Source organism: Acomys russatus, chromosome 12 (assembly GCF_903995435.1).
Source record: "Acomys russatus chromosome 12, mAcoRus1.1, whole genome shotgun sequence".
NCBI lineage: Eukaryota > Metazoa > Chordata > Mammalia > Rodentia > Muridae > Acomys > Acomys russatus.
The window spans coordinates 24,698,365-24,710,975 of NC_067148.1; positions in this window are offsets into that span (position 1 = coordinate 24,698,365).

The window sequence follows — 12,611 nt, forward strand, 5'->3', positions numbered from 1 at the left end:
GCAGTCCCTTTTCTCAGTCCCCCCTCTTTCTTTCCTTGCTTCCTTCATTTGAGGGAAATCAGGCTTATTACATAAACTTCTGGGGTGGGGCAGTAAGGAGAGCATCACCTCTGAGCTCTTATTCTTTTTTGATCATTTGCCAGTAATTTTTCCTGTTTCTGTTATTTCCCCAATGTCTATCTTCCTACAGCTCTACAGACTTGAGTACAGAGAGAGAGAGAGAGAGAGAGAGAGAGAGAGAGAGAGAGAGAGAGAGAGAGAGAGAGAGAGAGAAACCACAGGGACTATAGATTTCCTTGGCAGTAGGACATTGGATGGCAGAGCGCAGTATCTGAGAGGTGGTACATGTTAAGGTGGTGATCTCAAATTACTAGTGTTCTCAGAGTGCTGCTGAGACATCGACTCCTTCACTCAACCAAAAGTCGATCTTAGTCAATGACGAGCAAGAATCCACTCTTTGGGATGATCTTAACAGGATGCAAAACTGAGCAGTATTTCTTTGCTTAAAGGGAATCAGAGACACGTGAGTCCCGGCCCCCTCTCCCCGGCCCCCCCCCACCAGTCCCCATCCTCTGCCGCTTCAGGAGGGTTAATGTTTTACAGAACTTGGAGGGATAAATTGATTTGCTTAGGTGTTACTTTCACTTTGATGTGTAATAGACAGATGCAGCTGACGTTGGGGGAAGACAAGGCAGCCTCATCTGTCTCCTAGGGAGCCTTGGAACTCGGTTCACAACTCATTCATTAGAAAACCAAGCTCCTTCCCAAATACGCCAACAGGAGTGTTCCAGGGCCTCTTATGCCTCTGAGAGCAACATTGTATCCCTGGAGGCAGATAAAACTCAACCTCTGAACCTCAAAGGAAGAGTTTGTGCTTGTCAGGGGCAAATTGACTACAGTTGGCAAAGCACAGAAGCCCGAGGCGCTGGGAAGAACAAGGTTAAGGGAATGTTGTCTTTTTATTTGGTGGGGACAGACTTGTTCTTTTCTCCCCTTTGAAGTGACACTGAAAGTCTGCAGCCCAGCCACAGTCTAAAACTGATATTCAGCGTATTCCGAAAAGCACCTAACCCTAGGTAGGAGTCCCTGGACTAGACTTGAAAACAGAGCTACTCCAGCACCTCAGGAGATGGTCTGAGCTTGAGCCTAAATCCATAGTCGACAGTCCATACTGATCCACGAAAAGGCTGGGAAGCTTCTGTAGTGTGGACCACAGGCCCATGAGAGCCTACTCTAGGCCTCGGCATGGACACCACACACCTCTTGGTCAAGGTGATCAGAAGGTTTAGCCAAACTATGCAGTCATGATTCTGGCTTGCATGGCCACAAAAACCATACGACCCGAGCCAGCTGTCCCTTAGGGGTGACAGGTTGGTTGCTAGACTCCTGGGCACTGTTATTTGAAAAACAACTAGGGAACCAGCAGCTGTGATCTTGGCTGGGCTTGGCAAGGAGAGTCGACAGAGGAAAATCATCAGAGCTTCTGAAAACCTGCTATAGCATGAGAGTAAGTTAATTTGAGAAACTAACTAGACATCGTCAGCTCACCTACATCTTGAGCAGTGACTTTCTGCATCGCCTACAGGTCTCTCAGCCTTACCCTTGCGACCTTCAAGAGCCTTGCTTTTATACAGATCTAACCTCTTCCAATAGCCCCCCAGGATGAAAAGCCTGTTCTCATTCCATAGACATCTCAGAACTCATGTGACTGCCACCACAAGGAGGATTTATGATAAACAGGATATATTTTAGAATTACAAGTAAAAAGGCCCAAATCCATTTGCCTGTGGCCTCTTTCTCACCATGTGGAAATCCTGAAAAGATTAAAAAAAAAATTCAGGAATGTTAATGTGTGAACTTTGCACATCAAATAAATACCAAAGGCAAAAGCTTTATTTCTAGTGAAATCCAAGGGTGTCAAGCCTGAGGCCAGAGCTTTTATGACAATCAGAACAAGACTCACATAGTTAAAGGAGGCAGGTGTTTGCCCAGCACAGCATGCACAATGCCAACTTTTAAGGTTAAAACCTGTTTGCTGCTCACTTACTGTTGGCCTGGTAACTTGTGTTCTGAGATGACCAACGCCCGATGAAGGTTCTCATTTCTAAAGGCAAAATCAACAGTGAGAAACTCAGGACTCTGGACTGGAGCAGGGATTAAGATTGAACTATGACCTTGCATCCTACCCCCCAGTTTGTTTTTCAGCACCCACACCAGCACCCACAGATTCTTTTAAGTCCAGCTCCAGAGAATCTGGTGCATTTGGCTTCCAATATTTACATACCTCTTCCCACATACACCTAATTAAAGATAAATAAAATGAATCTTTTTTAAAAAATCGAGCAGCCGGGGTGTGTGTGTGTGTGTGTGTGTGTGTGTGTGTGTGTGTGTGTGTGTGTGTGTGTGATGGCGGCACATGCCTTTAATCTCAGCACTCAGGGAGGCAGAGGCAGGTGGATCGTTGTGAGTTCGCGGCCAGCCTGGTCTACAAAGCAAGTTCAGGACAGCCAAGGGTAACACAGAGAAACCCTGTCTCAAAAAAATCAATCAATCAATCAGTCATCCAGCACTCAAGATTCGAACAAAGCTTTGTGTCGCTAGAGGTCCATGCAAAGGGAGAAAACCAATCACAGAATTGAGAGAAGCAGGTCCATCAAGTTTCACATCAAAATGACAGTCTCCCCCTGATCCCCAAACCCCAGACTGGTATTTCATAGTCTAAGCCAGGGAAGCTACAAAGCCAGGCCTGTAACTTAGAACTGTTAAGAGCCAACAAGAGAGTAGCATCAAAGACAGCATCAGCTGCATCAGAAATGGCCCTGCCAGATGCTGCACTTTTGCGTGCGGGGGTGTGTGTGTGTGTGTGTGTGTGTGTGTGTGTGTGTGTGTGTGTGTGTATACGCGCGCGCCCGCGTGCACCCGCGCGCGCGCGCGCGCGTGTGTGCATTGTATAAAAGCTTCCAGGAGTGCAGCTAGCATGATTTAGGATAAAGAACATGTGATCTGGAGTTTGCTTGGCTTTAGTATTTATTGCACCATCAGACATTTCTTCAGTAGTGCTTTATATGCGTTCTCTCTAGTTTTCATAGTCACATCCACACCAAGGATTGTCACACACACACACACACACAGAGAGAGAGAGAGAGAGAGAGAGAGAGAGAGAGAGAGAGAGAGAGAGAGAGAGAGACAAAGACAGAGACACATACAGAGTGACACACACAGATAAAGACAGAGACAGAGAGACAGTTCAGAGGTGTTACTATATCCAAAATTATATCCTTCAAACATAGTATTTGAGTCCATCACTAACCAGTGGAGCCTTAAATTATAAAAGGAGAACTACAAAACATGATAAACTATGAAGATTCAAGCATGTCCAAGCAACACAAAGGCAATAGATGGGCCAAGGAGCTGCTGAAGCGCCTGGTGCACAGTTAGGAGGGTCTGAAGTCAGTTCCCAGCGCCACATGAAAAGCCAGGCATGATGGCACATGCTTGTGACCCTACTGCTAGGGAAGTGGAGGCAGGTGGCTCCCTGGGAGCTCACTGCCTAGCCAAGCTGGTCAAATCCAGAGGCCTTAGATCCTGGTAAGAGCTCCTGCCTCAACACAAACAAACAACACAAACAAAAACCAAAGTAGTGGGCTAGCCAGATGGCCAAGTGGGTAAAGTCACTCATTGCCAAGCCTGAAGCTCGGAGTTGACCCTTGAGGAGAGAACTGACCTCCTCAGCTCTCAAATGTTGTCCTCTGACCTCCACGCGCACATGCATCACACCCCCACCCATCCTACCCATGCACGCGTGCACACCCACCCACCCACACACACTCACACACACACTGAGAGGCAAAAGCACTTGCCTCCGATACTCACTCTTCTTTTCATGTCTATCTTCCTGCATTTCAGCTAGAATTCCATCCTCTGTAAGAGGGACGCACCTCATCTTTGGAGAAAACAAACCACCCCTCTGGGCTCTGACTGACTGGGGAGTATAGTATTCACAAGAAGTCTAGACCTTCAGCACCCAATGCATGGTCTTCATCTTTTGCATTAATTGCACACTTGAAGCTGGGTGGTTCAGAGCTGAGATTCGTAGGCGTGTCAGTAATACTGAATTTCAAAGACTTGACTCAAGAGAAAACAGAATGTGGAATAGCTCAATATTAAATTTTATATTCATTATACTTTGAAATAAATTCAGATTTTTTGTGCTAAATAATATCTTCCTTAAAATATTTTTGTATTCATAGCTTAATATTTTTAATGTGATCTTAATTTTTAAAAAAATGATATGCATATCTTATATCTGTGAGAGTAGATTATAATTCTATTGTCTTGCAATAGAATGTCTATTGTGTTTCTCTTGGCTTGTATTACTCTCTGCTTCCTTTAAAGATCTCATATGTCTCTTGGGCTTAAATCAACTTCTCTCTTTCTCTCCTCTGTGCTTAGGAAATGTTAATGTATTATATGTATGTGTGTATAGGTATTTTATGCATATATATGTATTTGCTATTCACCTTATATGTGTTTGTAACCAATATCTCACATATATTCAATAGCAATAAAAGGCAACTTCATTTATTTAGCAAGTAGGAGGGAATATTGACTGGTGCAGACAGCCTTTTATGTTCTAGGTACCCTGACCAGCTCTTTATATTTATAGTTGAGCTTTCTTAATTGCCTCAGCAATAAGACAAGAATATAACTAATATTGTATAAGTGAAAAGCTAGTGGTTTAATAAGCTCTCAGCCTTGCCCAGACTGGGACAGTACGTTGGTAGGTGAAGTTTCAGTTCGTCTCTAGGGCTGTTGAAATACAAAGCATGTTCTCCTTTGTACATGGAATTTCAAAACACAGATGAGGAATCATAATACCTAGATAAAATGGCATGATCTCTATGTCCATCAACTTCTTCATCTCTAACACGGAGATGATAATAACATCATAACCCTCAGGGAACTGACAGGAGTATAAAAATGACAGAATGCTGTGTGTCACATGCTTGCTTGGTGTTCGGTCTATAGCAACTACTCAGTAAATCAGAGCAATTATTAATTCCCTCAACAATGCATATTTCAAGCGATGTCTCCACAGGACAATGGACAAGTCCCATCGGAAGGCCCTGCCAACTTCTACCCCAGGGTTTTGAATCCCAGCTTTGCTTGATGAGCTTCCAATATGCTTGTCTGGCTCTCGCACACAGCTGCTGTCTTGGCCTCTGCCTTCTGATCGCTTATGCACTCTTGTCTTGGAAAGGTCCAGCGACAATCTTTAGTAAATCTAGCTTGAAAATGCGTGGTCTTGGAATATTTTACAAACCTTCTCCACTCTCCAACTAACTGCTCTAATGAAGAGAAAAATGGTAATTGAAACGAGACTAATTAGATTGTCAATTACCTGCCTGTTCACATAGGTAATTGAAATCCCCCTAATTACAGGGTCTGTGTGTCTTGGTGCTTTGTACTAAGGGATTATTAATGGAAAGCAGCTCTAGATGAAGTAACAGGAAATCTTGAAAAATGATTCAGGAAAAATTTGTTCTAAAGTTGCTCCCTTTTATTTTCTTTCCAAAGCAAAGATGTTTTATATTCAATCCAGCAATGAAGTCATCAGCTAAGAAAGTGAGTCCAATATTTTGCCTCGACTATAAAATTCAGGCATATGAGTAAAGAAGAGGATTCCAACGCTTAACTTTGACAACGATGCTTACCCACTCTTTATCCTTGTTTTTGTATGGGCCCTTTGGGCCTATCTATCTTTTCTCTTGGAAAGAAGGACTGACTATCAACAGGCCCTGGGAGGGTCTCAAGATAAATACAGAAAGTGGGATTTGCAGATGAGGCACAAAAAATGTACAAGAAATTAAATATATACATCAAACAAATGACTTCCTCTGAGTGCCCACTAGGAAGACCTTTTATTGAAGTGGCTTCAAGGGTGAGTGGGGAGGGCAGTTTTGATTCCGGAAAACGTAGTCCTAATGATGGAACTCATACCAGGCTCACTGTGAGGAGGGGGATTTCTTGCCCTTAGCAAAGTGCCTTCTCAGACGCACAGTACCTCCTCCGTGGAAGAGATCCTTCAGGGAAACATCTAGAGACAATGAAGTCACATTGATGAGCCCATTGTACTTGAGTATGGATGGTTCTTATTACTTTTTCCGGCCAAACAAAACCTGGTCTCTCATTGACTCATAATGCACTTCAAATTGGGAACAAAAAAGTAGGAGTGAATTCTACCTGCAATAGGCAGGCTTGGCCATAGGGAAAGATGCCCTGACTTGTCTGAAGTGACCCAGCTTGAGTGGAGCAAGGCCAGAGTCCCAGTCTTCCCCTACTTTGCTTTCATCAGCAAAGTGATCCAGGGAGCTTGATTTGATGAAGTGTTACTTATTATTTTCTCTCTCTACCTCGTCTCTGTCTGTCTCTCTGTCTCTGTCTCTGTGTATGTATGTATGTGAGTGTTCCTGTGCGTACACTCGCACACGCATATGTGCATACTGATGCCCATACACATGTATGCAAATGTGTGTGACCGCCAGGGGTCAATGCTAGGTGTCTTTCTCTATCACTCCCCTTATTGTTTGACATGATGTCCCTCATGCAGCTTGGAGCTCTCTCACTTGCCTAGACTAGATGACCAGCAAGCCCCAGGGATCCTCCTGAGTCTGTTCCCCAACTCTAGGTTTACAGTCATGTTTCAAGATGCTAAGCTTTTTATTGGGTACTGGGGATCTGAAGTCAGGTCCCCGTTGTAACACAGCAAGCACACTATGGACTTAAACCATCTCTCCGTGAGTTTTCCTACTTTATATTATTGAAGTTGCTGTATTCAATGTGATTGACTCTTTTTCAGAGACCTGAGTATATATAGGCACATTAACTTTTTTTTTTCATATCTGAACAATGTCCTTTCATCATGTGTATACTAGGGACATTAGCAGTCACAAGTGATCCAATACTACTCTAGTTTGATAGCCATCATGAATCCCAGTGGGCAGGAGCTGAGCAGGAGAGAATGATGAGCATGAGGTGTGAATTTAGACCTCATCCCTGAGGGACCATGTGTATTTTTTGCCCATCTCACGTCTAAGGTAAGACATTTATGATGGTACCCACCAATCTTACTCCAGCTCTTGCCCACAGCAAGCTATCCACATTATAGGAACAGTGTAGTTAAGGAGTATTTGCTATCTAAGGGCCAGAAGAGAGAAGTACTATGGTTGGTACACCTTCTAGAAAGTGTTAGATGTTGTCCTTGCCACAGTTAACAATGAGACAGCATGTTTATTGTCAATAACAATGCCAAATGGCATCCTTAGCTAAATATTAAACCCTTTATTCCCCCAAGTGAAATGGGTCATGTGGTGAAATCATTTTAATGGTTTAGAATCCAGATATTTTGCAATTAAATAATATTTAAGTGAAGAACTCAACATTTGATGCTAGTATCAAGTTGATTTCTTACTAAAAGTTTAGTCAATATTGAAAAATCCATCACTTTTAGCAGGCATCAGAGACAGCACTGAGCCTTTTGAACTGAAGCAGCCCTACGCAGTTTATGGTTGCGTACGGACTGAGGAGAATCTCCTATGGAGACTCTAAGGCTTGGAGGCACAATTGTTGAACACGTAAGTTTGGGGCAAAACAAGAGATGCATTTGTCTTTGTGTCCCCACATGGAGATGCAGATCAGGCAAGTGACAATGACAATTACAAAGCTTTGTATTAAGAGGCCCTAAAACTACAAGTGGCTTAACATGATCATGTTCTAATGCATAAGGAATCTCTAGTTTTTTTTTTTTTAAATCTTTGTGATGTCTCAATCAATGAGGTGGAAAAATGGAGTTAATAATTTTCCTTCCTCCATCTGTTCACATTCCCTGCATGACAAAGACCCAATTAAGCAAATTTCTATACAGCTAGGCAAAAGAAAAAGAACTGAGAGTTAAAAGCTCAGACTCCTCACAGAATCTTTTGGAGCTTGTGGGATGGAGAGGGCAAAGAGGAGGATGAAGGACATGTAAAGCCTCCTTAAGCTTTCTAGAGAGAGTGCTGAGTGGCTGTGCAAAACACCTAACACACTCAATTCAAATTTCACCAAGGAGACCCAGGGACAGAGCATGCGCTTTCAAATGTTAACAGTTGTCTTCCTTGCTGTTGCTGAAGGCAAAAGACAACTTCACTGGCAGAGAAAACTAGTGATATTACAAAGGAATTTGTGAAAGGATGTTCCCGTCTTCCTGCCACCTCTGATTACCCATTAGTGTTGTCAGTCTTCAACCACATTTACTCCCATCTCAGACCCTGTTCCTCTTAGACGTGCATGTTGCGCTTTTCCAGTCCCTGGTAACATTCACCTCTTCAATCTCCATCCAATGCATCATTTATTAACCAACACCCCTTGTTCTGAGAACACAGCAAGGAGGGCATCATACTCTTTCTTCTTCAAACACACAATTTTCTTGAGTACCCCCAGCCGCCGTCTCTTCAATTCTAGGAGTCTACAGCACACAGTGTTAGTTGGATGACCCAACAGTTCTCAATGTGATTTTTTTCCCCTCCTTCTTCCATTGTGTTTATGTTTTCTCTTTCCTAGATATTCAGGAGTGGTCACGTGCCCTTGTTCTGGCCAATGATATAGAAGAAGAGGCAACAGGGGGGCCAGATAATTTGCCTAGTCTATAAAAAAAATTCATAAAATTAGTTAGCTCTTTCCCTATCCTTTTTTCCCCCTGTGTTTTTGAAACAGGGTTTCTCTGCATAGCTTCAGTTGTAGACCAGGCTGGCCTCAAACTCACAGAGATCCACTTCCTTCTTGCCTCTCCTAGTGCTGGAATTACAGGCATGCACCACTACTCCTGCCTTCATTTTTTTCCTATCTTGAACAAAACACCTGGCTCTAGGGAAGCCGTCATGGGATCATGAAGTGATCATCTAGAAAGAAATAAAAAGGCCAAGATAACTGCAGAGATGCAGGATGCATGAATTACCATCACTGTCAACCACCCCCAGGCTTTCTGTTGTCTGCTGTAGGTATAGAAACCAGGTGAAGTTTAAGGGACTGTATCTCATAGGTTACCTGGCTATGAAGGGACTGGCTTCCTGTTTCCATTGTACAGCTCTACCATGCCACCTAACCCTCCAGCAGATTATCAGACTGCTATCATTGCTGTTTCCTACCAGGAGACCTGGATCTGTCAAATCTCTTTTGGTCCATTTTCTTTCATCCCCTCTCTAACTATTTAAAAGGGGTTTCTTTGGAAAAGATGAAAAGAACGCACATTAGACTTTGTTGCTGTGGAATGCAGTTCCCTAGCAATGTGGAGGTAGCACATGATAGCTCCCTAACACATAAATGATGCTCTGAGCATCCTGGTGTCCTTACCCAACTTCTCTCAGAGAAGCCAATGCTGCTATTTTTAGTCGCCTGAGGACCAGTTGTGGGATTGCATATAGGTTCAGGGTCTGAGGCAAAAGCATCCATTCATTAACTTTTAGTAATCTGGCATAAAAAATTTTTTTTTCAAAGTTTTCCTTTGTCAGTTGAAGAGCCTCTTTCTTCTCCCACACACATTTGTGTGTCTTAGAAAGACACACGGCCTGAATTACGAGAACTCTCTTAGTTTCTGAGCAGCTGTTAGTTCCTGGTGTAAACTTGTAAACGTGAAGAGGCTGTACTGGTTTTCCAGGACTCACTGGCCCCTCTTGCAGCCTGAGACATGGAGTCTGCTGCCGAGCAGCATCAGTGTCTGCAGCATAGAAATCACACGAGCCAAGGCTGTTTTCTCATAGGCAATTTGAGATCCGTGCATTTGTGAGTCTCAAGGTCTCTTGTGGCTTCTCCACGTTATTCTGTGTTTGTCTTTCCCTTGGGACTATGACTAAATCTTGGCCCTGGAGCCATCAAGCAACAACGCAAAGGGAAAGCAGAAGAAAGAATCTGTGTTGATGGAGCTGAACACAGCAATAATTTCTGCATCTCTTCTCTGCTGTCTGAGATTTTATTACAGTGGAATGAGATATGCCCGGTTTCATTATCTTCCACGAATAAAACTTTATTAAATACTTAAAAGTATCATTATGCCCCCGCTGCAACCATTGCTACATACTATGAGGGAAGGGTTTTGAATACAAATGGCTTATAAACTTAAAAGGAAGATGGCTCCCTCTAAGGCTAAGGCCAAGGTGTCCTAGAGAAGAGAGCACCAGGAGCCATCTCATTCTGTCTCTAGCTGAGGAAGCACCGATGCTCTGTAAGCTCTATAGTAGGTCAAGAAAGGCCTGTGGAGTGTAATTTCTAACAGAATAATGCATGTTCTAGTGTAACTTCTAATAGAATAAAGCCTATCCTGTGTCTGATCCCCAATGTCTAGCACTACGCACAACACACACTATGTACTTGGTGAGTGTTTTAGTTTCCTGCTTTTGTTGTGACAAATATGACCAAAAAAGTAACTTAGGGAAGGACAGGGTTTATTTTATCATACAGGTTATTGTCCGTCTCTGAGAGAAGTCAGGACAGGAGCTCAAGCAGCAACCATGGAGGAGGGACATGGTTTTCTGGCTTGCTGTCAGCATCATGCTTAGCTTGGCTTCTCATAGAGCCCAGGACTGCTTGCCCAGGGAATGGTGCTGCCCACAGTGGACTGCTGAGCCCTCCCACTTCAATTAGCAACCAGGGCGATACTTTCCAACACACCCACAGGCCATTGTGCTCTGGGAAACCCCTCAGTTGAGGCTCCCTTCTCAGGTGACTCGGTGCTGTGTCAAGTTGACAGTGAAAAGGATGGGTGATTGAGATGAGCACCCTTGTTATCAACCACTTTTAGTCGCTCTCAGGCATCCTAGACTCAGGTGACAGAAGGGGCCAGCTTGATGACCTTCTGGAGGGGAAGGGCTTATTTTGGCTCATGAGTGTTAGAAATTTCAGTTTCTGTCATACTTGCCACTGTTTGTTGGCCCGTGGTGAGGGGGATTATCAAGGAGGCCAGACACTGTAAAGGAGGAGCGTGTTCAACTCATGACAGAGAGAAAGCAAAGAGAGAAAGGGTCAGGTGACCAGGCAAGGCACAGCCTCCATGACTTCTAGTCAGGTTCTACTTCTCAAAGTTCCCACCATCTCCTGCTATAGCGGGGGACTATACATTCAACAGATAAGCCTGGAAGGACGTTCCATATTCAACCATAGGAAGTCTGAACATTAATTTTAGCTTAACAGTAATGAGACAATTAGGGATAAACTTTTTGACACAGGGAACCCTCCGTTCGCCCCCCCCCCCAAAAATCTCTCAAGCTTTCTGGTTAGCTAAAAAGCATGGAATTCTTTCTTCATTTCTGCCTCACTGAAGTTTTTTCCCCCACATGCCTTCTGCCTATAGATCATTAAATCTAGCCTCAGTATACAGCTAGACAAAAATCAGCTTTGTTCAGTGCTCAAGAGAAGACATTGAAGGACGCAGCACGCAAAGCTAATGGCATCCTGAAGCCCCATAACAAGTCTCTTCCCAAATGCAAGTTGGGTTTTATGTTTAAGTGCTCAGTGGTGCCTCGTTGATTGGATGACCTTGGGTGTGGGCAGACATTTTTACACGTGAACTTTGTACGAACCTGGAGAGACAAAGAAATGATGAGCAACTGGGTGAGGGTTCAGGAAGCAACTCTGCCTGGGTCACAATGAGACCCCCTATAGGGACACTGGAGAAAGTCCTGCCGTACATTGTCTTAGAACAGCCAATAAAGGAGAGAATTTGTCCTGGTGTGGTATCAGCACTGCTATAAATTCTCTTGCAAGAGTAAAATAGGATGTTATTAATTCAGCTATTGTAGGTTTTCCTGCAATGGTATGGGAGTCGTATCACTGATTCATATTTTCAACTGCTAATACTTTATTTTCCAGAACTATTAACTGCTTTAAAACCAGTGTGCCATCATACAGTGGAAGAGGTGGTGAAATATTTCAACTGATTCTGGCAATTAACTTAATTTAAAGCCACCCTGTACATTTTAGAAGTAAGAACCGTGCTTTGAAGCAGCTCGGAGGGGGAAAAAAATTAAGTGAGACACTGAGTAGGTTTTTAACTGCCCGGCTCAGTCTTACGTATTATAGGTGTGCAGCTGCTACGTGTCTTGTTTTTCAATCGGCATTAAACAATTAAATCTTTAAAATAATTAAATAACTATAATGTTAGTTGTGCATATATTTTGTATACCATTGAATCATGGGAGCTGATTGGGCTTCATCTGGCTCATATTACAGAGAGAGCACAAGGTAAGAATTTGCCTGTATGTTGATCTACCCAATCACAATTTAGATGAAACTGAGACAGTCTGGATATCTTCTCTCAGTTAGACTGGCAATCACCAATGGGAACTACGTCAACCTCTCTAACTTCTATGAAGAGGAGCCTACGGTAGAGTGTTGGTGCTTTGAATGGAATTAAACTCTTTGCCAATAAACGACCACAGCTCATTAGTTGGGCTAACAGGAAGACAGAAAATGCCATAGTCATTGCCATATAAAAGGTAACAGAAGGGAGGGGGCTGAAAATGAGGCTGTCACAGCAGTGTATCGGGCAGTGAGGCTGGTGGACCTCCCACGTTTATAGT